This window comes from Myotis yumanensis, unplaced genomic scaffold (genome assembly GCF_028538775.1).
Source record: "Myotis yumanensis isolate MYYU_CA2020_CCGP unplaced genomic scaffold, mMyoYum1.0.hap1 SCAF_15, whole genome shotgun sequence".
Classification (NCBI taxonomy): domain Eukaryota; kingdom Metazoa; phylum Chordata; class Mammalia; order Chiroptera; family Vespertilionidae; genus Myotis; species Myotis yumanensis.
Genome location: NW_027223766.1, coordinates 6,013,833 through 6,039,894, shown reverse-complemented (window position 1 = coordinate 6,039,894; position 26,062 = coordinate 6,013,833). Strand labels below are relative to the sequence as shown.

General features: G+C 50.5%; 2 protein-coding genes across 4 annotated transcripts in view; both read right to left on the bottom strand.

Annotated features, from left to right (window-relative positions):
- The window catches only part of ZNF704 (zinc finger protein 704), a 200,661-nt gene extending 179,529 nt beyond the window's left edge, over nucleotides 1–21,132 (bottom strand). The window contains exon 1 of the mRNA XM_070391854.1: nucleotides 21,059–21,132. The gene's annotated coding sequence lies outside the window, so the exon portion shown is untranslated. The remainder of the gene's footprint in view (nucleotides 1–21,058) is intronic.
- The window catches only part of PAG1 (phosphoprotein membrane anchor with glycosphingolipid microdomains 1), a 97,132-nt gene that overhangs the window by 26,616 nt on the left and 44,454 nt on the right, over nucleotides 1–26,062 (bottom strand). Inside the window, exon 1 of one of the 3 annotated variants that reach the window (XM_070391855.1) lies at nucleotides 21,059–21,132. The exons of 1 other annotated variant lie outside the window; for it this stretch is intronic. The gene's annotated coding sequence lies outside the window, so the exon portion shown is untranslated. Of the gene's footprint in view, nucleotides 1–6,020; nucleotides 6,163–21,058; nucleotides 21,133–26,062 lie in introns of those variants that run through there. One more of the 3 variants, XM_070391857.1, reaches the window with a different exon arrangement.

Genomic DNA, 26,062 nt, shown 5'->3' with positions numbered 1-26,062 from the left:
GACCACGCTCCGGAACAGACACAGTGCCAGGCCTCTGCGGCCGCTGCCCAAAGCCACTGCCATCTCCCGGGAGTCAGCCCTGGCATGTCCTCTGTGCGGGATCCCCGCCAGCCTCAGGGATCGGGCGTGTGGGTCCCAGCCCTGGCGACCCGGGCCCCAAGCTGTGTTCCCCTGACTTTCCCACACGACGTCTCAGGCCGTCTCCAGCCCCTGGGAGCCCCGACACAGCCCCCCCTCTCCCCCGCACCCAGGTCTTCAGAGATGGCAAGAATTAGAAGAAACTCCTGTTTTCTCAGATGAGGTTGGATTGTGCAGGGACACGGCTGTAGACAGACCTCCACGGCTCCGCCTCCGGCTGCCCGGGGCCCCTGTGCCTCCACTGCGTTCTCCCAGGTGGACATTGTGTGTCCACTGCTCTTCCACCGGCCATGCTGTTCAATCCTCAGGACATCTGTTTATGGATGAAGCTCATGGTCAAGTGCATTGTCCAGGGCCACCAGCTACAGGTGTCCTGATGCTTCTCTCTCCAGCCAACTGTCCGGCCCCCATGGAGGGACAGGGCCAGCCCAGCGTGCCCATAACCCCCAGGTGCCCGGCCTGTGTGGGCCGCTCTCTCTCAGCCCACGTCCACTGTGGACCTTCCTCTAAACCAGTGGTTCTCAACCTTCCTGATGCCGCGACCCTTTAATGCAGTTCCTCATGTTTTGATGACCCCCAGCCATAAAATTATTTTCGTTGCTACTTCATAACTGTAATTTTGCTACTGTTATGAATCATAATGTAAATATCTGATATGCAGGATGTATGTTCATTGTTACAAATTGAACATAATTAAAACATAGTGATTAATCACAAAAACAATATGTAATTATATATGTGTTTTCCATTGGTCTTAGGCAACCCTTGTGAAAGGGTCGTTCGACCCCCCAAGGGGTCGCGACCCACAGGTTGAGAACCGCTGCTCTAAGGGATGCCGATGCTCAGAGCCCTGGCCCTGTTGGCTCAGCGGGAGGCTGAGGGGTGTGGCGCTGTGTCCTGGGACAGGGCAGGACAGCCCCCTCTGGGAAGCAATGCTTGGCACTGCTTTCACGTGGCTTCTGACTTGTGCGATTCAGCCCCTTGTTTTCACAACAGTGAAGACTTAACCCAGGACAAAACGAACTTGCTTCTTTGCTGAGAGGTTCAGAAATGTACCATTTGATGTAAATGCCTGTCAAATCCTCTACTCGTGGCTCATGATACAGCAAAGACCAGGTCTGTTTTAACACTCAGCTGGACTGCGGTCGGTGGCCGGTGTCTGTGGCACCCCAGTTCCTTCCCCAAGCCCCCTCCCCAACCACTGAGACTGCACATCCAGGGGGCTCATTCTGGGAAAAGTGAACTTGGACCGCAGAGCGAGGTGGCGATTTAACCGTCCGAGAGGAACGCTAGTGAGCAAGCCCTGGTCTCACACCAGCGCCGAGGTGGCCAGTGCACCGCAGGCCCCCGGCGCCGACGAACCACAGCCACGCGGAGGGCTGCACACTGGCTACTCTCTTTACCACGGTCATCTTTACGTCTCATCTTTGCTGTGTTTTAAAAACATTAAGAATTCTTTATACTCTAAAAGCCACAAACAAAATGCTTTTCACTGGTTCCTAAAACCGGGATGGAAACTGTCAGAGAGCGAGGCTGCCGGTTACTGGGGAATGGAAACTGTCAGAGAGCGAGGCCGCCGGTTACTGGGGCCGGCCTGGGGCTGGGAGAGGCCAGGTGACTGTGGCTGGACTAAGTCAGAACCTGAATGTGCAAGTAGGTCCTCAGGCTCACCCCGGCCTTTCTGCTGGGAGGGGCGCCGACCACTCACGAGGGACTCTCGGGGGGCCTCTCCAGCCTGCAGAGCGAGGTCTGGAAGGTGTGTTGGGCGACCTCCTCTAAAAATCAATGGAAAAATATCCTCGGGCGAGGATTAACAACAAAAACAGGACATGGAACTCCAGGAAAGCTGGCCCAGGGAGTCAGGAGTGGGCGTTGAGTGGCTCTGTTCGGAGAGCTGACTGTGACCTGGGAGTGACCTGGGAGTGGTGCCCCTGGAGGTCGGGGTGTGTACTGCAGAGATGCAATAGGTGCACACTGTGGCAAACAACTGGCAGAAACAGTAGGATTTGATCTTGAAAGGGTCACTTTAATTATTTCTCATGCCTCTGACACAGGAAACATTCAAGAAAAATATACTTACAAAATGGAACAAGGAGGTGTGTTTTCAGGACCAAAAATTAATTTACTAAAATCTCCCTCCAATTCACTGGGTTAAATAATCTAAGCCCAGTGGCTCCATTCCAGCTTCTTGTGAGCCATTATTTATAATGGTTATGTGATTCCTCAACATTAGTTGTAGAAAATTACATTATTATACCTTCATTTAAAAGTGACCCAGTCTCTCTTACATTACTTTCCTCAGGCCTGTGCCCAAGCACAGGAAACCCTATTCACCTTCCTGGGAGCCTGCCACGGCGCCGTGTGTCAGGAACACGCCGGGCTGGGAACTCGGTCTGTCAGCAGTCCTGATGCGCTGAGAGATGAGTAAGAACCATCTCACACGTTCTGGAACATCCACTGATCTGTCCTTGATTCTGTCGCCAGGACCCATCTAGACACCAGGGAGGAAGGCTTTAGTCCCCCAGGATTTCAGTACAGTGTAGCTAATGCTCCCCGAAGACTGCGCCCTACCACTGCGGTCATTCGAAAGGGCAGGTGTGGGGTGAAAGGTCAAGTCCCAATTTTCTTATTTCTCACAGAGCTGTCATCTGGCACCTTCCCCCCATTGGAGACTGGGGTGGCTCTCAGACGCACTGAGGGGTGCCCTTCTCCCACAGCCAATGGGGACACTGTTTTCTCTGCACATGGCTGACATGGTCCTGTTGTCATAAGTGAGGGGATATCTATTTTTTTAAATATTTTTTTACAAATTAATTGATGAGATAGAGAGAAACATAAATTTGCCGTTCCACCCATTTATATGCTCATTGGTTGATTCTTGTATGTGCCCTGACCGGGGATAAGAATACAAAACCTTGGCGTATCAGGACCACGACTAGCCAGCTGAGCCAAGGTGAGACGCTGCATTAAGCAGCAGCTGAACCCACTGACTAATTAAGGTCATAGGAAGGTGGCTGTTATGAAATATTAATATAAGAAACGGTCATGATGTGTTCACTGGCATTTTTTGGTAGAACTGTTAGCGGGATTGTTCTGTTGTGTAGTACATAAAGCTGTGTGTGTCCGAGTGATAAACTCAGAGATTTTAGTGCTTGGCAGGAGGTTTTTAAATCCTGACAAATTAGTTTGCTTTTTTTAAAAATAGCAACTAAACTGTACATACAAAAATCATATTTTCTTCTCTCCTTCCTGCTCATATGCGGGACTGGAAGCTCAAAGCTGTAATTATCCTTCAATTATAGCAATTACTGTAGTCTACATCTTTCTTCCTCTCTCTGCACCAGCCCCAATTACAAGTGTTTGATTTTGTATGTTTTGAAGAATCTTTCATAAAAGCCTTCATCATGACAACCTGGATATTTCTTAGAATCAGGTTTTAACTTCTCAGTACGCCTTCCTGGACCTTCACGGCTCATTCCCGTGGGCTGGTCCTTCACAGACTTAAAAAGTTCTCCATGTGCAGATTAGGCTTTAGAGGAAGATATGTTTATCAAAAAAGCAAAGGATGAGAAAGGGAGAAAGGAAGAAAGGCAGGGAAATAAAAGATTTCCCACTGAGCTGACCTTTGGGAGCAGACGTTCTGACTGCTCAGGGGACAATGAAAGAAGAATCTAGATGATGTGAGGTGGGCGCAAGGACTGAGATGATTAAAACCAAACCAACTTGCTTGGCTGGTATGGCTCAGTGGTTGCGTGTCAGCCCATGAACCAGGGGGTCACAGTTTGATTCCTGGTCAGGGTACATGCCCGGGTTATGGGCTTTGGCCCCTTGAGTGTGGCTCTTCCACAAAATACCACGTGCGGGCGCGCATGTACAGTGCGATTGAAACTTCGTGGCCCATGCACAGAAGTCGGTATTTTGTGGAGGAGTCACACTCAAGGGGCCAAAGAGCCGCATGTGGCTCTCGAGCCGCAGTTTGCCGACCACTGAGCTAGGGCAACAAACATTCATTGAAGGACTGCCATGGGTCAGGTGGCCCAACCCCCCAGCCTCTGCTGGTTCCGTAGTCACCTTGGCAATGACCTCTCAAACCCACAGGTGTCTTCTCTCTAGCTCCTGAGCATATCCAGTGTGTCCTCACCCCGCGTCATTCATGCTGTGCATCTCCAGCTTCTCACACAGCGGTTCCTCTTTCATTTTTTCTGTCCTGTTCAGACATCCTGTTCCCAGAGAAGCTTTCACTGACCAACCACGCCCAAGCCCTCCTGTCCACGGCCACACCACCCTGAGTGTGTCCAGTCTCCTCGAAATCCCTCCTGTCTGCGGCCACACCACCCTGAGCGTGTCCAGTCTCTTCGAAAGCCCTCCTGTCCATCCCCCACCCAGCCTCGATCCTAGGACCCCCTCTTTCTTTCCTGTTCTCCCTACACGACAGCATCTTAGTTAGTGGTCTTCGGGGTTTATGGTGGCACGAAGCCCTCTAGAACGTAACTTCTAGAATATAACCGAGTGAATGAATGCAATATTTTTGCAGTCTTACCAAGAGTAGTTATGAATACAGTGTTGTATTCTTTTTTAAAAATTTTAAATTGATTTTTAGAGAGAGAGGAAAGGAGAGGGAGAGGGAAACATCTATCAGCTGCCTCCTGCATTCCCCCTGTAGGGGATTGAGCCCACAACCCCGGGCATGTGCCCTGACCAGGAATTGAACCAGCAACCTTTTTGTTCCTGGGACAACGCACAACCAACTGAGCCACACTGGCCAGGGCATATAGTCTTGTATTATTTAAGGTTGAAACTATCATGTTAATTGATAATAAATGAGTATCTACATTGTAATTTTAACCTATATTCACGTGTTAGGATTTTAATTAGACCCACAGAGCCATCCACTTTGGGGAGAAAGCGCTGACCTCTGGCTGGCTCTCGGCTTCTACCAGAAGCTTCTCCATTTGCAAATCTTGCAAACCTGGCTGTTCCTCTGGGCTCCCAGCAGGAAGCAGCTAGAGATCACTGACTCTGCACTTCCAACCTTCTGTTGAGGTTTCTGTAGGTCACTTTATTGGGGGCGGGGCGTTAGCCCCATGTTTGTCAGCGTAGGGTCCTCGGTTCACATGGAAAAGGTTGGGGGTGTCCCGCACCCGTCACTCCATGCACGTCTGCCTGGGACAGGTGTTATATTGCAAAGAGCAGCCACTCAGTGCTGGAGGATTTAGTGCAGCCTGGGCGCTTGGTCAGTAATCTGACCCTGGCATTGTCATCACCCGATACCAACAGTGCTGGCTGCGAAGGCAGCTGTGATGTCTTGGGGACAAATCTGACGGACTGACAGAGGGGATCGACAGTTGGACACGACCTCTATTTCCAGCACTTCAAGCCGTGCTGACACCACACTCCGCCGGCCTCCCGGGTGTGTGCCTGTCTGCGCATCGGCTCTGCAGTGGCCCCAGTATTCCAGGGACCCATCCAGTGTGTGAAAGAATAGCTGATGTCACCATCAAAATCCGCTGCCTTTGTGTCATGTGAGACACACATAGTTTAGTGCTTGGCCCAGAAAAGGCACCCAACACATAATTAGTGCCTTCTTTGCTTTCCTTGCTATTGTAAATATGTGTGTGTGTGTATTTAAATTGATTTTAGAGAGAGGAAGGGAGAGGGAGAAATATAAATATCAATGATGTGGAGAGAAAATCATAGATAGGCTGCCTCCTGCACACCCCCTACTGGAGATGGAGCCCGCAACCGGAGCATGTGCCCTTGACTGGAATCGAACCGTGACCTCCTGGTTCATAGGTCAATGCTCAACCATTGAGCCATACCAGCAGGGCCCTTGCTGTTTGAATAAAAATTTATTTTATTCAAACTTAAAGAAGAGTCTGCACCTTTTAAAAACTCAACGTAGCTGAAGCATTCGCATGCACAGCGAATACCTGGTTACTTCTCGTGAGTTCATGAGAGCTGTGCTGACTGTGAATGGTGAAATGCCACCCCTCCTCTCAGCATCAGAATCGGCTGCTTCAGATGCCGGGCGGGATCCCATGACGTACAGTGTTCTGTGAGACGGTAGATCTTGCTTATATATAAATCTGTATTTATAAAAGAATGGTATTGTGAAATAATAGAAATGTTTTATGAAAAATGCTATTTTAAAAGGTGATCAATTCAAATTTGTTTAAAATGTATTCAATTTCAAGTAAAAGTCTAGTTGAAATTTCCAGAAACCTAGGTAATGCACACAGTTGGCTGTAGACAGTCACAAAACCAACTCAGAACCAACAAGTATTTCTCAGCAATGACCATCCAAGGCTGTTCAAACTCTCAGGTTGGGGCAAAAGGTAAGTGTGTGGTGGTGACCAGGACGAGGCCCACGAGCCCACTCAGGACGCTCAGCGCGAACGGGGCACAGACCCGGGCTGTGTGATGCAGGAGGGGCGCCCACGCCTTCTTCCCAAATATGTGAACCTGGACGGATTCCTCCTCTAGATGTAACCACGGGCTTCATTTAACCTCTGCCCCGGGGCTGCCCAGGCCCGTGAGCTCCGTTCTCAGGGCCGCGAGGCTTGTGTGTGTCTGTGTGTCTGTCTGGACAGAGGAGAAACAGCAGAGCCCGTTTTCTAGGTGGCGTGTATACTGTCCATCTGCGCCGCAACGAACCATCATCATGCCCCACGTGAGGAATGGGTGACAGGCCGAGGGGGGGACCACGCATCTGAGAAGACACCCAGGGCTCCCCTCTTCCTGATGCGGTAACGGGATTTTTGTTCCCGGGGTCAGTTTAGGCCTTTTCTTACATCGCAGCACATTTCCTTGCTGGCGTCTTCTTTACACCCTGGGGGGGCCTGACCCCTTTTGCATCTGCTGCCCAAGCCTCTGCTCTGAGGCTGGAGGGCATGTCCAGCTGCCACCTGCCCCTCCTCCAGGGCGGCTCCAGGCCGTGGCCTCTGGGAGCACAGGGTGGACACGCCCTCTTCTGTGCACTGAGGCCTCCGCCAGGGCCCCGCTCTGTGTGGATGGGGCCCCTTTACTAACTGCACAAGGTCACATCCCAGGTCCTTCCATGTATCTCCCTCTCAGCCCCGCTCCCACCCTCTAATCCGACACCTCAGCCCCGTGGATCACTTTCAAACCCACCGTCAGGTAGTCCTTATCTCTGCACCGAGGCAGCCCCTCGTCTAATCCCCAGCATCTCCTGTCTTGAAGCCCTATTCACACGCTGCCCTCCGATCCCTTCTTCCTGCCCCAGCCGGACGGGTCTTCTCAAAACAGTCTGATCACACCCCGCCCTCTGCTTACGACCCTCTCACGGTTTCCCATGGCAGGAAGGACACAGGAAGTGAGGTCAGATAAAGCAGGGGCTGCTTCCTGCAAGGTCTCCCTCATCCCTGCCTCATCCCACTCACCTCCTCCTCTCAGGGACCTCTCCCCCTCGCTGGTCCTGCCCCCACCGACCAGGGGCATTCCCAGCCCAGGGCTGGGCTCAAGGCAGTGTGTTTCTCTCTCCCACACCTCATCCTCCTACGTCCACGTAGTGTGAAGGCTTGACTCACAGTCCATCCCTACGAGACTATATGGAAACCGAGCGTAACACCACACCCGAGCTGGAAGCCAGTGACACTCCACTCTGCCATCGGCGGTCGCGCTGGGTGGCCTTGCGGGATCCTGGCGCTGCCATGGTCAGTGTGAGGTCTGAGGTCCGATTTAAAGGAGGGCCCATCTGCACTCTTTGTCTCTACAAAAGCCCATTAACTACAAATCATCACAGAACCGTTTCAGTTGTCTAGCGTAACACCATTTAATCGCTTTATGAACTTCCAAGCTCAAAGTTATGCAAAACTAAAATAGCACAAAATGCGAATGAATACGACGTAAAAGCGCACACTATGTCAGTGTGACTCAGCCCTTTGGATGGCAGACGAAAGAGAGAGACACTGATCACAGCATGCTACGCCCACGGCAGACGCGCCGGCTCGGAGTCCGAGCGCCTGGGACGGACCCTCTCTGTGGTTCGTCACCCACATCCGCTGACCTTCTACCCGCTCGTCCACACTCCGGGCAGCCTTCTCCATGTCCCTCACCCACGGCTCACACCCGCTGTTACTATTACCGTATTTTTGTGTAAGACTTCTGAGTTTATCAAACATGCTCACAGCTTTTACTTTTTGAGTAGCTATACAATCGCGTGAAAAATTTAAGGCAGGGTTTTTCTATTTTTTTTTGTTTCATTTTGAATTTTTACTGGTGTTTTACAAATGAGAAACATGAGGTGGGAGAGATGAAGTGGCTGCCTGAGACCCAGCCTAAGCCAGGAAACGCCTGCTACTCTAGATCTTACATCTGCCCTCACTACACAGCATGTTAGAAAGATGTGGTTCCACACGCAGTGAGGGCCTCGCCCACAAGCCAGGAAGGCGGAGCCCTCCGCGGCCACGGTCAAAGCTCCGCCACTGGGCCTGGTGGGACCGCACCCACCCCGCTGGGCACCACCCACAGGCAAAGAGTTTCTCTGTCTGAAGAAACACCACGTTTCTCATTTTCCTCTGAAGACACGACCTGCCCAATCTGTCTTCTGGTTTTTCTTACTCCACCTGCAGAGAACCAGAGCAGAAAGCAACGAGAAGTGATCGCCACTGGGCGTGCTGGTTGTAGGGACAGCGCAGGTGGGACTGTGGCAACCACCATCCTCACCCACCAGTTCTCTGACAAGATGGGCATCGTCTACACGAAACAAAGTTCTAAGGCCTGAGAAGGTGAGGGATCGGGGCCCATTAGTCAGCCAGCCTGTGAGGACGCGTGTGAATGCTTCACTTGTGTGGCACAGAACTGGTCCTTACAGTTACTAATCACCTAAAGTGTGAGGGATGACAGGGGTTATGCTCACTGAGTTTGTGGATTGGTTTCATTTGAATAGGGTTTCTGACCGCGTTTAAAACGTGCTCAATATAAAATGTGCAATATACTTTGCAGAAACAATATTAAAAATCCTAGAATGTCTAGGGATCTTTGGGATCTTGTCCAACATGCTCATGCTTCATTTTTATTTGTTAAGAAAAAATCTTGGCAGTAATATAAGACATGTTGCAAGGATAAAACTCTCTTATCTCGGGCCCAGAAACCTGTATACAACGTCTAGTGTGGCAAACAAATGTAGGAAAGTATGGGATTCCCCCCGAAAGACGTCAGGTATAAACAGAGTCATCCCATTAGAAAGGCAAGCCCAGATGGCCCACCAGTCTCAACAGAACCGCTCTCCTGCCAACACGCCCGCCTGCCGCCGAAAGCTCTCCGCGCACAGACTTGCCCGTCTGCAGTGCTGGCCACCATATGCTCAGACCGGGCAGGGGACGTTTCCCTGGCCCATAAAACATCACTTTAAAAACAAACAGCTGAGCGCTCACAGAAAGGGGCTCTTCAGGGAAGGGGAACCCCCACGTGCGTGATGGAGTGAACTAGGCGGTGATTACAGATGCGACCGCGGGCTTTGGGAACACAAGCGAGGCCATCGGCAGGCCCGGCTGTGATGGGCCGCCTGGAACATTTTCACTCACAGCCCTGTTTCTTTCTGGAACCTACATTCTGGGATTCGGTATTTGTGTGGTTGTTAATAAACCACGTGATGATTGCAAATGTGATGGAACTGCCCTGTAAACACGTGACTTTGTGTTTACCAATGAAATCAGCACCAAGGCTTACAGCATTTCAGTAGCTACCGCCAGCCCTTCTCCCCCCGCCCCCCAGAGAGAGAGCAAGCGGCAGGGATGAGGATGAGGACGGAGTCACAGGCCTCCGTCACTCCTCCAGGAGGCCTTTCTGTGCTCATGACGGGACTGCGGGATAATGGAGAGTCGGGGCTGAAAGCTACCTGTAGGCAGGTGGCCTCAGTTTTGGGGGGCCTTGGGGCTTCACAGGCTGGGGTGGGGATGCAGAGCCCCATGACCACCTGAGGTCCCTAAGGAGCTCCGAGGTTCACAGCTGTAGGAAGTGGTCACCGTCTCTAATACACATTTGCCAGGTTTCTGTACCACACATCCTCGAATGACCTTTGATGTGCTATTTATTTCAAAGAAGGGAGATTTCTTTGGACTCACTTCACACCACTAATTAGAGGTATTTTAGCTGCCAGAAAAACAAATCTCCATTGAACCCAACTTATGGGCTCCAAGAGCAATTATGGATTAACCTGAAACTATATGGGGCTTTGACGGGTTTGGTGAAAATACTTATAACACGAGAGTGAAAGAAATCAATACAGATTTATTAAGGCTTTCATTCTCTGCATAGGTTTAAAATCGGTTCTGCCCCATTAGAAAGGACTTTCGTATTTGGGGAGTTGCAATATTGCCCTTTCTGGTCTCCGGGACCTGCTTTGAGCTGACCCTTCACGTTAATTAAGCGGTCTCTCTCCTGGGCGGCCATGAAGATGGCTGGCTCCCTGCCACGCCCTGTCAGCCCGCCAGGCGACGGGCCTGGATTCTGTGCCCAGGCGCGCGGGCACCCTGCTCCCAGGATCTCCCGCAGCAGGGAAAGAATGTGAGCAGCACTCGGGGACCATCTGATGTTCCTTAAAAGCAGGCAACTAAGGACTGTGGCTGCACTTCTGCTTTCTAACGGGAGGAAAACCAAGTGTTTTCACTTACTGACCACCACTATTTGCCAGGTCCTTCTTTAACCCGGAGCCTCACGTGGAAAAATCAAGTTACCCTTCGCTTACTCTTCCTAAAGTCGTTGTGAGGTCCAGATAGGTGTGGAGGGTCACACCCTTGTAACCTCGCTCCTTGCAATGTGTCCCTGTAGGCCCTGCAGCAGGAGATGCCGTGTCTCTGCCCTGAGTCCTCCGCTGGCCTCCTGACTCATTGTCCCGGGGACTGTAGTGGAAGCAACAAGGTGTCTACCCTGAACCGTGGCCACAGCTGGGCACGCTCCCGCTCTCACTCTTGGGACCAGACCAGCCTGCTGGACGAGGAACATGGGTCCAGGTGTCCTCGCTGACTGCCAGCTGACCACAGACACACACATGAGGCTGCCTGAGCCAAAGGTGGGGGCTGGGCCAGCCCACCCCCAAACCCACAGCATCGGGAGCGATGGCATGGCTGCTGTTTTAAGCTGTTAAGCGGTAGGTGGGGCGGTTTGTTAGGCGGCCAAAGCTGCCTGATACAAAGGCATACATATTCCTTCACTTACTGGAGCAGTGGGATAGAGTAGCGACCTACCCAAGGTCATGCGGCGTAAGCAGCAAAGCCTCCAGGCTGTGGCAGCTGTCTGTGTGCCCATGCTGGTGGTCGCCACAGTACCGAACACTTTCGACAGAAATGAAAAGGCTGCGTGCGGTGCTCCCGAGCGCTCTGCTGGGTGTGGCATATCTCCTACATTCAGGAAACTTACGATTTCCATTTTGTTTTTCACTAAGGAAACTGCAATTTGATTGTTTTGCTCATGTGACTGCTTTCACCTAAAAATGTGAAAAATGCATTTTTATTTTCTACCTTTGAAACCTTCCTCAATGTCCCAAAACAGAAGTAGAGCGTCCCTCGTGTGGTGGACGGCAAAAATAATCAGTTACCCTCCTCCCGTTACCCTGTGTATGTGCCGTCTCTGCACCGCGTGTCCAGAAGGAAGTCTAGTTCCCCACCCTGGAGTCTAGGCTGGGCTTGCGACTTGCTCTGGCCCGGAGGTGTGGCAGGAGGCGGGTGAGCCAGCTCTGAGCTGAGCCTCAGGCCTGTGTCCTTCCTCCGCTTCCCTGGGTCACCCTAGCTCCCCACGTGCACTGCGAGGCCAGTCCTGTGAAGTGGAGACAGCTCCATCAGCGGGCTGTCCCAGCGGGAGCCCCAGCCAGGTGAGAGCCCAGCCAAAATCAGCAACGCCAAATCCCTGCCGAGCTTTGTGGCACGTGGAGGCCTGGTTGACATCAGAGGGAACGCCCAAAGGAGTGCAGCCTAAATTGCCAATTACAAAGTCACGAGCTAAATAAATGGTCATATTAGACCACCAAGCTTGTCGGAGAGCAAAAAATAATGGATACAGCCCTGGCCAGCCTTCTCAGAGGTGAGAGCATCGGACCACACATAGAAGGGTTGCAGGTTCAATCCCCGCCCCAGTCCAGGTGCGTGTGGGAGGCAACCATCAATGTGTCTTCCCTCTCCCTCCCCCTCTCCCTCTTCCCCCCCCACCCCCCCTCCGCCACTCTCTTTAAAAATAAATGGGAAAAGTATGTTTGGGTGAGGATTAACCAAAACAACTGTTCTGGCATTTTTGGAGTAGTATGCATATTTGCTAAGTGTTTATTGAATGAATGAATAAATTATTAAATATCCAATTACAGTGAGATAGAATTGCCCCAACAGACCAGAACTCTGGCTTTTATGCTGAAGTGAATACCTTCTATCTTTCCTGGCTGAGACGTGATGTTAACACAGGGCTGATGCTTACCAGGTGTGCTCCATAGATGTGAGCGCCCACTGACCCTGTGCGTGAACTAAAATATCCCCCAAACTCCCAGACAGAAGCCAAAGCCAACACCAGGGCACCGAGGCATGCAGGAGACCGTCCCGAAATCTCTTCAAAATCAAAAGTCTCCTGGCATTTGTGGGGTGGAGATTTAGGGTAAGGGACAGGCTTTTTCTTTCTTAATATTGGCGAACTTTGTTCACTTTGAAAGTCAGCCCTCTTTAACTGGCCCGTAGCCACTCAAGCCACCAATCTCAGAGTGGGAGGATCCTGCCACAGAAGACTGCCCGGTTGTTCCCGCCGCCATCAGCCAGGCTGCCAGGTCTCAGCGCCGCACAGCAGGAGCCCCCGGGGAGGTTTAAAAACGCCTCCAGAGATGGGCTTCATCAGTTTGGGTACAACCTGCACGTGGGGACTTTTAAAAGTCCTCGGAGTGACTTCATGGAATAGTCAAACTTGAGAACCACCATTCACAACCCCCCCGCCCCCCCAGTGTTTCCACCATCGAGTGGTTATTATTGAGGCTAATGTTCGGGCAGCTCTAAGGCAGGCTTCTTTTTTCTATGCTTCTAAGCAAAACACAGCATCCAGATACTACAGCTGGGAAATACAAGAAATATAAACATAATCCAGAAAATAACTTCTTATAATGAACAATGGCTGGCTCAAAAGGAATCAAAAAGGACACCTGAAATTCATAAAATATTGCATGTCAATAGTAATTAAAAAATAAAATTAAAAATTTAAAAAAAGGAATTAAGAAATAATGATCAGATGAGTAACTTTCTGATGATTAACTCAGGAAGCATACTATGAACACAGGGTAGGGTCTTAAATGTCAGGAAAATCTTAAACATAATTAGATGTTCAAAATTTTACTGTCCTAAGTTAAAATTCCACTTAACACCATAAATTATATTAAATAAAAATTCAAACTAAATTGCATTTAAGTGTAAAATCTAAAAGCATATTAACCTAAAACCTGTTTGAAAATGTACCTTATATGAACAATAACACTATCACAAATTAAGGAATAATTTAATATTTTAATATGATTTTGAGTTCAGATTCAGTGTGGCTAATTTAAAAAATTATGGTCTTGTCTTCATGCATCAATGACTCTCACATGTCAACACTATTATTTTCAGGGACTATTCTTTTTTGGCAGAGTCAAAACGAACACTCTTATGCTATAAACTATGTAATCACGTAAAATGCTTCCGTGCCAAGATTTCATCTTCAATGAGTTCCATAGCTGCCATCACAAACAGACCTCCCACGCATGTTGGGAGAGTCAGATTTTTCCAAACCACAGAGTCCCCGAGGGAAAAATGTGGTTTGACCCCGATTTCACAGAAATGGAACGTGAAGCTAGCGGAGGTTCAACAGGTCAGGCAGAGCTCCCAACATCGACGGCCTGGGAACGGAGCCCGGGCCTCCGTGCCTGCAGCCTCGCCTCTCTGGATGGGCACAAGGAGGGTAGGGGTGGGGAGGGACGACAGGGACGCGGGCTGGAGCACCTGCCCGGGCTCTGCCAACCTCTGCTACAGACGGCTGTGTTCACAGGTGACTTTGGCATCAGGAGAAATCGTTATCACTGTCTACTCCAATTCTTACTCCAAAACAGGCTGGAATCCATTTAACACTTTAGTTATAAATACAGTTACTGTGTTTTTTCTAGTCTGATATCAACTTTTACATTAACGTGGCACCTTTGTTAGAATTAATGAACCAATATTGGTACATTTGTTATTCAGATTTCAAATTAATTCAGATTTCCTTCATTTTTGCCTGATGTCCTTGTTTTGGGTTGTTTCAGGAAGCCATTCAGGGCACCAGATCACGTATAGTTCAGACTGTGTGTGTGTGTGTGTGTGTGTGTGAGAGAGAGAGAGAGAGAGAGAGAGAGAGAGAGGGAGAGAAAGAGAGAGAATATAAATATCTCAAATATCTCTCTTTTTTTCCAGGCAATAAAAGGGAAAAATCCTACAAATTACTGTTCTCATATTCTCTAATATAAAACAAAAGGGCTCATGTGAATGAAGTGATCTGGAATTTTAATTATGAGTAAAACACTGTGGATAAGAGGAAGGTTAGGGTTTTAAAAACTGGCATTTGGAGGGACCTAGAAACATGGCCTCTGATGTGTGGATTAACAAGCACAGCGTGGGGCAGAGCTGTGTGAGAATTCAGGGTAGTCAAAGGCGGTGACCACAGAACTACAGCAATGCAGAAGAAAGAAGTAATATTGTGCAATTTGTCATCGTTTATTTTAGGGGAGTCAGCATTTTTAAAATCCACAGAAATGTAGTTAGAGTTTTCTTGCCAATCCTATATAATAAAAGGGTAATATGCAAATTGTCCCTAATGGCGGAATGACTCGTTGCTATGATGTTCACTGACCAACATGGGCAGCTCCTGTGTTGAGCATCTGACCCCTGGTGGTCAGTGCATTCCCACAGGGGGAGCGCTGCTCAGCCACAAGCTGGGCTGATGGCTGCGAGTGCAGCTGTGGTGGGTGGCGGGAGCCTCTCCTGCCTCCTCAGCAGCACTAAGGATGTCTGACATCCCCTGAGGGCTCCCAGGCTGTCAGAGACGTGGATTTCCAACTGCAGCTTAGGCTCTCCTTGGGGAGCGGGCCTATGCCATCAGTCGGATATCTCTCGAGGGCTCCCGGGCTGCCAGAGGGATGTCTGACTGCCAGCTTAGGCCCGTTCCCCTGGGGAGTGGGCCTAAGCTGGCAGTGGACATCCCCCAAGGGTTCCTGTATTGTGAGAGGGTGCAGCCAGGCTGAGGGACCCACCCCCCGCCCGAGTGCATGAATTTTTGTGCACCGGGCCTCTAGTATTTGTATAAAACATTTTCCTAACGAGACTGATTCCTCTTACCCTGAAATGAATTGTTAGATCACAACAGAGAATGTTGAAGCATTGCCTTCCCTCACAGGCATGCCAACACCTGACTGCGTGCTGCTGCACTGTAAATAGGGAAATTCAAACGCGAAAACATTCTCCAAGTTGCCAAACACAGTTCCCGGGCATCTCCTTGCTGGAGAAAGTGAAAGCTAATTCATGAGCAGCGCTGTGCATACACCAAGTAGCTTTGTGGAAGGACGTCCATTCATGTTTCTTTGCCCTGAGTTCACACCCACTGAAATGCTTCCCTGGACCTCCCCTGACGTTTCACTGAAGACGCTGGATGGAGCTGAAGGTCCCAATGCAGTGCACCGGTGCCCGTACCCCCACTGGCCCCGCTATGTCCGACTGCCCTCCCCCGGGACATTTCTCCCTGCCACGAGGAAGCCGACATCTGCATCTGGCTTTGGGGAGTCACAAGAACACTCTAGAAACCTGCCACAAGCAAACCCATGTCTCCCCACATGCCTGGCCATAGTGAACCCTCTGTTCTCCTGTGGGGGCCTGCGGGGAGCTGCACCACGAACACCCGAGCACCCTGCGTGCTGGCTACGGGCGCCGAAGGCAGCTGTGTCCACCCCCAGCAGGGGAGAGAGCTCGGCACACGTGCATCTCATGGATGCACGGCCTCAGACCTTCACAGGATCAGGACGGGAGGTCCAGGACCCGCCACTGAAAAGGGTGTTGGAAAGGGCCAGCGACCTCCCCAGCTCCTGAGAGCTGCAGGTGCCCCACGCAGGCATGCAATGCAGCATAGCTCACCCTGCGGCCTGGGCTGCAGTACATAGGCCCGTGGGCACCACGCAGCCAGAACCTGCACCCACTCCGAGTGCACCATGTGTGTCCTGTGTGGGGACGGCAGGTGTTCGAGACCACAGAGGAACGTGAGAGTCAGGCAGGTCCGGTGCGGTGCAGGAGGTGCCCGAGGTGGGGCGCATGGAGCCCCGACCTGACTCTGGCGCAGACGATCCGTGCCTGTGCGTCCACCCGCACCGCCTGGGGCCCTCGCCCCAGTGCCCCCTCTGAGCGGCTGAGTACTCGCCCAGGGCCCAGGCAGTGTTTACCCTGAAGTCAGTGCCGCCTCAGCGTCCGTCAATTGGAACGGCGGTGGCGGCCACTAGTTCCCCATCGCTACCCGTTGCTCTCATAACAGACACAGACGGCAGGTCACACTCACTCCCCACTCCCAGACGCCAGGCCTGGTGGCTGCAAGGATACAGCCCAGATGTGAGAGCGCACGCCGGCTCAGCTGCCTGGGAGCTCCCCGCCACGCTTCTGGGCGCACTGTGGCCACGCGCTGTGGGAGCCAGGATGTCACCAGGACGTGTTAAGGACTGGGCAGTGCACAGTGGTCACTGTGGTTCCAGCAGAAAGAGACAAGGCAGGACAGGGGCTGGCAGTCACTGCAAACTCACCCGGCCTCCGGAGCCCTGGTGGGAGCGGCCAACACGCCCAGCTCCCCGCCCCCCTCGCCGGCCCTTAACTTGGTTGTTAAAAATAATCAAATAAAAACTGCTTTAAAGCCAGACCAGATAAATGAACAAAATAGATTGAAACAAAGCAGTGGTTCTCAACCTTCCTAATGCCGCGACCCTTTAATACAGTTCCTCATGTTGTGGTGACCCCCAACCATAAAATTATTTTCGTTGCTACTTCATAACTGCAATTTTGCTACTGTTATGAATCCTAATGTAAATATCTGATATGCAGGATGTATTTTCAGGGGTCGCGACCCACTGGTTGAGAACCACTGAAAGGGAAAGGTTCAGGAACACCTTGGTTAATTTTTCTTTATGTGTGTGTGTTTACTTGAAAATATCATCATGTAAATATACTTTAAACATTTTTAGAAGGCTGTACAAGTACATCCTTAAGAAGCTGTCCAACACGTGGTGAAAGACTGAGCGGCGGACACAGCGCAGCAGGTCTGACATGACTGGCACCGTGACGCAGCAATGACCCCTCCGGGCAGGAGCCACGGCTGACAGGTGTGCAGTGGCCTGTGGCCACTGTACCCGAAACATCACACATGAATAATTCTTGTAAAAACATGCAGGCAGGCCTTCTGAATGCAGCGGAGACTGGGGCGATGACACACCCCTGAGCTTAGGGAGCGAGGCCTGGAGCGAAGCTGGGCTGGCGCACCTGCTCCGCAGTCCTGCCTCCCTCACCCACTCGCTGTGAGCGTGGAGCCTGCGGCCTGGCAGCAGCCTTTTCTGCTCCACTAAGCAACACTCATGAGTGCACGTGCACACACATGCACAGGAGTCCCCGGGCACCTGGAGCCAACAGGCACCACGGAGTCCTGTCTGCAGTTCCTGCACTGGGAGGCGGGGGTGAAGGGCCAGCCTTGGTCTCCACTCCTGCTGGGGCAGTTTCCAGGCTGAGCAGGCTCTGAGCCTCTGGCCCCACTGGCTGCCTTTCCTGTGCTAACCACCTGGGCGTGGCACCTCCCACAGTGCGGGCCTCACCTAAAGGCAGCGCCTGGCTGGGAGTTTATATAGTATTTCTTTTTTTTCTTTATTGATTAAGGTATTACATATGTGTCCTTAACCCCCCATTGCCTCCTGACCCCTCCCACCCATGCCCTCACCCCCCTGTTGTCTGTGTCCATTGGTTAGGCTTATATGCACACATACAGTCCTTTGGTTGATCTCTCCCTTACCCCCATGCTCCCCTGCCTTCCCTCTGAGGTTTGACAATCTGACCTATGCTTCTCTGTCTCTGGACCTGTTTTTGTTCATCAGTTTATGTTGTTCATTATAATCCACAAATGAGTGAGAGCATGTGATATTTATCTTTCTCTGACTGGTTTATTTCGCTTAGCATAATGCTCTACATCAAAATAAAAAGCTTCTGCACAGCAAAAGAAACCATCAGCAGAACAAGAAAGCCCACTGCATGGGAGAACATATTTGCCAATGTTATCTCCGATAAGGGTTTAACCTCCAACATTTACAAGGAACTCATACAACTTAACAAAAGGAAGATAAACAACCCAATCAAAAAATGGGCAACGAATCTAAATAGATACTTTTCGAAAGAGGACATTCAGAAAGCCAAGAGACATATGAAAACATGCTCAAAGTCACTAATCATCTGAGAGATGCAAATCAAAACGACAATGAGGTACCACCTCACACCTGTCAGAATGGCTATCATCAACAAATCAACAAACGACAAGTGCTGGCGAGGATGTGGAGAAAAAGGTACCCTTGTGCACTGCTGGTGGGAATGCAGACTGGTGCAGCCACTGTGGAGAACAGTATGGGGTTTCCTCAAAAAACTAAAAGTGGCCGAAACCGGTTTGGCTCAGTGGATAGAGCGTTGGCCTGCGGACTGAAAGGTCCCAGGTTCGATTCCAGTCAAGGGCATGTACCTGGGTTGCGGGCACATCCCCAGTGGGGAGTGTGCAGGAGGCAGTTGAATTGATGTTTCTCTCTCATTGATGTTTCTAACTCTCTATCTCTCTCCCTTCCTCTCTGTAAAAAATTAATAAAATATATTAAAAAAACAAACAAAAAACAAACAAACTAAAAGTGGAACTTCCATTTGACCCAGTGATCCCACTTCTAGGAATATATCCCAAGAAACTAGAAACACCAATCAGAAAGGATATTTGCATTCCTATGTTCATAGCAGCACAATTCACCATAGCTAAGATTTGGAAACAGCCTAAGTGCCCATCAGCAGATGAGTGGATTAGAAAACTGTGGTACATCTACACAATGGAATACTATGCTGCTGTAAAAAAGAAGGAATTCTTACCATTTGCAATAGCATGGATGGACCTGGAGAGCATTATATAGTACTAGAGTTCTGGTGCATGAAATTCATGCAAGTGTGTGTGTGGGGGTGTCCCTCAGCCCGGCCTGCACCCTCTCCAATCTGGGACACCTTGAGGGATGTCTGACTCCTGGTTTAGGCCCAATCCCACAGGCAGTCGGATATCCCTCTCACAATCCGGGACTGCTGGCTCCTAACCACTCACCTGCCTGCCTGCCTGATTGCCCCTAACCGATCCCCTGCCAGCCTGATTGACGCCTAACTGCTCCCCTGCTGGCCCTATTGCCCCCAACTGCCCTCCCCTGCTGGCCTGATCACCCCCAACTGCCCTCCCCTGCCAGCCATCTTGTGGCAGCCATCTTGTGATGACGTCGCACGTGACGCCACCTAGGCTTTTATTAAATCGGATTTCTACACGCCATGGGCGAATTCTCCTCACTGAAGGAGTAAAGCAGGCACACTGCTACCTTGCAGCCTTTTCTCAGGTTACACAGTGTAATGCGACGTGAAGAAAACGTCTCTTCAAGGAAATGATTTCCCCAAATCGGGACCCGTGTCTACAGAATGAGAAGCTGGTAAAGGGTCTTTTCAAACCCTCTCAGCCGGCACACAGCTGCGGCGTCTGCGCCTTCTCCCTGCTCTGCTCTGGCCCATGCTGTGTGCACAGAGCTGCCAGCCCTGTCAGCAAACAATGTCCTCTCTGTCAGAACAGAGGAGGAGCCAGCCGCATGGCAGAACCCCCTCCGACGCCCAGGCTGGGAAGGACGCCCCTCTGAACTCCCTTCCAGCAAGCGAGGGACCCAGTCATGGCAACGGTATGTTAACTGCCAATCAGGGAGAGTTGACAAGTTTCCTTTCTTTTGAACTGGAGCATATATTTCTGCGTGTGTGTGTGTGTGTGTGTGTGTGCTCACACAAGCGCGTGTGTCCGGATAGCTTTATCAGGAGGAAGGAGGCGTTTCATCAGATATAATTCAGGGCTGAGCAAAAGCAGCTTTTAGCTCCAGACGGAGCAGCCCCAGGGGACGTCACAGAAATGACACAGCAATTTGTGGAGAATATTGGCAGCTAATTCAGGATTGCTGGAGCTCACTCCGACCGAACCCAGCTGCTTCTGTCCTGCCTGTATTCCCGCTGAGCTCACGATTCATAAAGGAAGCGCCTGCAGTTACTGCTCCAAACATACGTGTGATGCTCTCAGACTTCTCTTTGTGCATCTGCCTGTCTGTCGTCTGACACACACCCACACACACCTCCCTCTCCCCCCAAAAAAGGCATTAAAATATGATTTTCCAAGCCATACACTGCACGGAGCAATTGTTAGTGACCGACGAAAGGTTTCCTTAAAGAAGAGCATGGATGGCTCACGTCTGTCAGATTCGCACGTCTTATTGGTGTAAAACACCAGGGTGTGTGTTTTTCCCTCCTTGTGACTCGACTACAGTCTGCATTCTATCTTAACCTCTGGAGGGAATCGCCGACTCTTGGCTCATAAAAGACGAAGTGTTATTTTTGTAGTCAAACCGCACTGGCGTTTGTTTGCATGGATGTCTAAGAAACATCTCCGCTCCTTTTCCCACACAGGGTAAGCCCAGCTCAGCGAGCGCCCAGATTCTGACGGGCTCTCCTGGTAACAGGGCCGCCCGCCCGGCCAGCCGCTCCGTGTTCCTCCTCTCTGCCCCCACCCGGGCTCCTCGCAGACTAAACAACGGGCCTTTGTGCGTCCCCCTGCAACAGGCCAACTCTAACGGCGTGCCTGGTACAAGGGTGGTGTTTACCTTGGAGAAAACTGTCCTTGCAACCCTTCCCAGCGCTGGCAGTGCCGTGGCTCTGAAATGCTGCGAGAGCTCCCTCGTCCTTGCTGCCTGCAATCAAAGAGAGAGAGAGAGTGAGGGAAAGGCAGGTGGCTAGGGAAGGGGACGACTCTTGTCCTGTTCACTGAAAATCCATGCCAAATGCTGGGCCTTCTATTCCTTCCTGTGAAGCGAGGAAAAGCTACCGAGACGGCTGAGCAAGTCAAAAGTCTTTTCCAAAACAACAGCCACGTCTGTCTCCTCAAATACACATCCGCCACTCGCTCCCTCCACGTCTCCTAGTTCCAGGGCAGAAGCCTCTGTGCTCCTGTAGTGACATCACACTCAAGTCACATATCTGAGCCCGGAGAGGAGGCTGTATGCTTTGGGGGAAGGCGAGCTGTGCTTTCGGCAAAATGTCTTATTAAAAGGCACGTGTTGGTGCAGCATGAGCAGTGGCACCGAGGGACACGCAGACCTCTCAGTCCTGAGTCGTTCCTCCACCCTCCCACCGAGGACACGGGGAAGAGGCGACAGGTGGAGGCACCCAGGGATGCTTCCTTCACTGCCCTCCGGCTCATCGGGCCCTCGGTCCACCTGCCATTGTGGCCCTGCTCCATTCCCGGCGCCCAGCCTGTCCTCCGAGCCCCTCTCCTCTCCAGCTCTCGGCCTGTCCTCCAGCAAACGCCTGGCATGGCACCTGTGTTTTAGGTAAGACGCCATGATAGGTGCCAAGAGAGGGAGGCGGGGAGGGGGTGGAATGAATGAATGAATGAATGTGTTTATATTCTAGGAGCCTCTGGCTGCTGACTCAGGCTTAGAACTTCTCAATCATTTTAGCAGACCGAGCTGCAACCCCTGAGTCACAATATCAAACACTGAGCCATCTGGGTGCGCACCTACAGCTCGCTTGTCCCGGGACCGCAGGTGGCCATGGACCGCGCGGCCCGGCCTCCCCGTGCCGCAGAGCACCGCCTGGTCCTGTGACTGCTGCTTCCCTGACGGCTACCACATAAAGGACGACTGCCTTCCGTGGGCCAATGCCATCAGCTACCTCGTTCTTTTCCTTTTTGTTTCAATGTGTCTAAAAGACCAGAACAGGACAGCTCCGGTCCTCCCAACATCAGCCATGCTCACTCAGAGGGCAGGGTCCTCACCAGCTCTCGGTGAGAAGAGCCTGCCAGACACAGACCTTCCCAAGGCGTCCTTCATCTTTCCTTAGATTGTAAATCAGCCTCCCCGAACCCCTAACACAGACACTGACAGGTCAGCCTCCCCGAACCCCTAACACAGACACTGACAGGTCAGCCTCCCCGAACCCCTAACACAGACACTGACAGGTCACCCTCCCCGAACCCCTAACACACAGACACTGACAGGTCAGCCTCCCCGAACCCCTAACACACAGAGACGCTGAGAGGAGGAGTCCATCTGCAAACCTCCCTGCTCCCTCATGTCAGCACGGTCAGACCCAGAGAACTCTGCTGAATTCATTAGAAATATGAGCAAGATTTGGTTACCAGCCCGGCCAGTTTCCCAGTGGGTCTTGGGTTTGTTTCTCCAGACAAGGGCACATACCTCAGTTGCAGACTCAATCCCTGGCTCTGGTCTGGCACGTGCAGGAGGCAACCAATTGATGTGTCTTTCTCACATCGATGTTTCTCTCTCTCTCTCTCTCCCCCCTCCCTCCTGCCCTCCACTCTCTCTAAAGAAATCAATGGAAAAAAACATCCTAGAGTGAGGATAAAAAAGTATTTGGTTACCCAAAACAAACTGCTACAGTAGAAAAAAAAGTTTTTTTTAAAAAAGTGCCAAATCTTATTAATATGCATCAGCAACAATATGTTCACCTATGCTTTTGCTATTACTAGATAGGGATAGAGTCTGATTTAATAATTAAACACATGAATTGACAGTTAATTTAATAACATAAAAGTGGTAGATAATTTTGTATTTTCAAAATTGCATTTCATAAATTAAAAATATTCACAGGAAACAAGGTGATGAAGACAGTGTAGTACTGGCCTAGGATAGACATACAGCTCGGTGGGATGGAAAACAGCTTCTAGAAATAAGCCCATATACCTGTGGCCAACGGATTTTTGACAAAGGTGCCAAGACTACTCAATGGGAAAAACAGCCTTTTCAACAGAAGGTTCTGGGAGAAGGTTCTTCTGCCATTTGCAAAAGAATGAATTTGGACTCTGACTCTTTAAAAAAGTATATAAAAATTTAATAAATTTGAGAACATTTACTCACAAAGGTATATGTGCTCCTATGTCCTTGCACCATTACTCACAGTAGCCAAAATATGAAAACAACTGACGTGTCCTTCAATGGGTGATTAAAGAAGATGTGGTACATATATGCTATGGAACACTGCTCGGCCGTAGAAAAGATGAAATACTGCCATTTGTGACAACATGGATGGACTTTGAGAATATCATGCTAAGAGAAATAAGTCAGACAGAAAAAGCTAAGAACCATGTTTTCACTCACATGTGGGATATAAAACTGAGACTCATGGACAGAGACAACAGTATGGTGGCTACCAGAAGGCGGCGGGGAGGCAGTAAAGGGTAATGGGAATCAATTGCATGGAGATGGAAGATGCTCTGACTTTGGGTCAGTGGTTCTCAACCTTGGCTGCACATTAGAATCACCTGGGAATCTTTTTAAAATCCTGATTTCTGGGCCTCATCCTCCGGAAATTCTGTTTCTTTGTTATGGGGTGGGGCCACAACATTAGCAACAAAGAAATAGAATTTCCGGACGATGAGGCCCAGAAATCAGGATTTTAAAAAGATTCCCAGGTGATTCTAATGTGCAGCCAAGGTTGAGAACCACTGCTTTGGGTGGTGGGCACACAATGCAGTACACAGATGACATATTGCAGAAATGTACACCTGAAACCTATATAACTTAATTAACCAATGTCACCCCAATACATTTAATTTTAAAAAGCTAATATAATGACCATATAAAATAGAGACCATATAAAAATGTTACTCAAAATGGATCCAATTAGTTTAAGAGCTAAAACTAAAAAACTCTTAGAAGAAAACATGAGTACATTTCATGAGCTCAGATTTGGAGTTTCGGATATGACACCGAAAGCACAAGCAACAAAAGGGAAATAGATACGCTGGACTTCATCAGAATCGAAAAGATGTGTGCTCCAGGACGCTGTGAGGAAAGTGCACGGACAGGCAGGGGTGGGCAAACTTTTTGACTCGAGGGCCACAATGGGTTCTTAAACTGGACCGGAGGGCCGGAACAAAAGCATGGATGGAGTGTTTGTGTGAACTAATATAAATTCAAAGTAAACATCATTACATAAAAGGGTACGGTCTTTTTTTTTTTTTTAGTTTTATTCATTTCAAGCGGGCCGTAGTTTGCCCCCGGCTGGGCTAGATAGTGGGGGAAATATGGGGAAATCATGCCCGATAAAGGACGTTTATCTATAATATATAAAGGACTCTTATAACACAACAATAAGACAACCCAACCAAAACTAGGCAAAGGATCTGAGCAGACACGCCCCAAATACACAACGGCCAGTGAGGACAGGAAAAGATGCTCAGCATCATCAGTCCCGAAGGAAACGCAGACCAAAATCACAACGAGATACCACTCAGTACGTACTAGGACGGCGGGAATCACAAAGTCCAACACGGTGACGAGTGTTGGTGCGGACGTGGGGGCATCAGAACCCTCGTGCCCTGCTGATGGGAACTTGAAAACAGCCTGGTTGTTCCTCAAACAGTTCAACGTAGGAGTTACCTTTGGACCCGGGAATTCCACCCTTGTGTGCACACCAAGAGAATTAAAAACATGTCCACACAAAGACTTAGACGTGGATTCATAGCAGCATTATTCCTAACAGCCCCAAAGTGTAAATAATGCCAGTGTCCATCAACTGGTGAGCGGATAAACAAAATGTGGTATATCCATAGGAAAGAATACCATATGGCTGTAAAATGGTGTGAAGTATTCATACATGTCACAACAGCCCTAGCTGGTTTGGCTCAGTAGATAGGTGTCAGCCTGGGGACCGAAGGATCCCGGGTTCGATTACGGTCCAGGGCACATACCTTGATTGCAGACTCCTCCCTGGCCTGGGCCCTGGTCAGGGCTCGTGCAGGAGGCAACCAATTGGTGTCTCTCTCACATCGATGTTTCTCTCTGTCTTTCCTTCTCTCTTCCACTCTCCCTAAAAGTCAATGGAGAAATATCCTCTGGTGAGGATTTAAAAAAAACACGAAAAAATCAACAACATACATGTCATAGCATGAACAACCCTTGGAAACATGCTGAGTGAAAGAATCCCGTCACAACCCCTACACACATTACAGGATCACATGTACTTGACTTGTGCCGGGCCGTGCAAGGCTGGCGCCCCCCCCCCCCCCCCCGCCCCGCCCCGGCCGTGATCACGCCCACAGGCCTCTCTGCAGACCAGCAGCTCTCTCCTTGGGGAGCAGCGCGGACACTGTCTCCCGTCCAGAGACACTTCTATGTCGAAAGCCTGAGATCACAGCAGCGTCTCCCACCAGCTGCGTCACCTGCTGCCACCCTGGGGTCTCAGCGACTAAGGCAAATCCAATTCCTCCCAGATGGGATGGAGCCCAGCCACCTCTCCGCCTGCGTTTCTGCCATTGATTGGTGGTGGCGCTCACACCCTCTGAGGCTTGGGCCATTGTGCGAAATGCTGAGATGCTCTTGAATGTTCCTCTCAGGGCTGGCACAGCAGCCCCCTCCCAGCTTCGGCCCGAACATCCAAACATCCGGCCCAGGGAGGCCCAGCGCCGGCGGGACGGGGCCAGGACCAGCGGCGGGGCCTTCTTCCAGGAAGAGAGCAGTTATGGACCTGTCCCTCTGGACACACTTACCAGCCTGTTATTAATCCAGCTCATTGTGCACATTTCCTCTTTGTCCACATGACAAATGTTAGCAATTTAATACCCTTGTGGTAAAAAAAGTCGAACA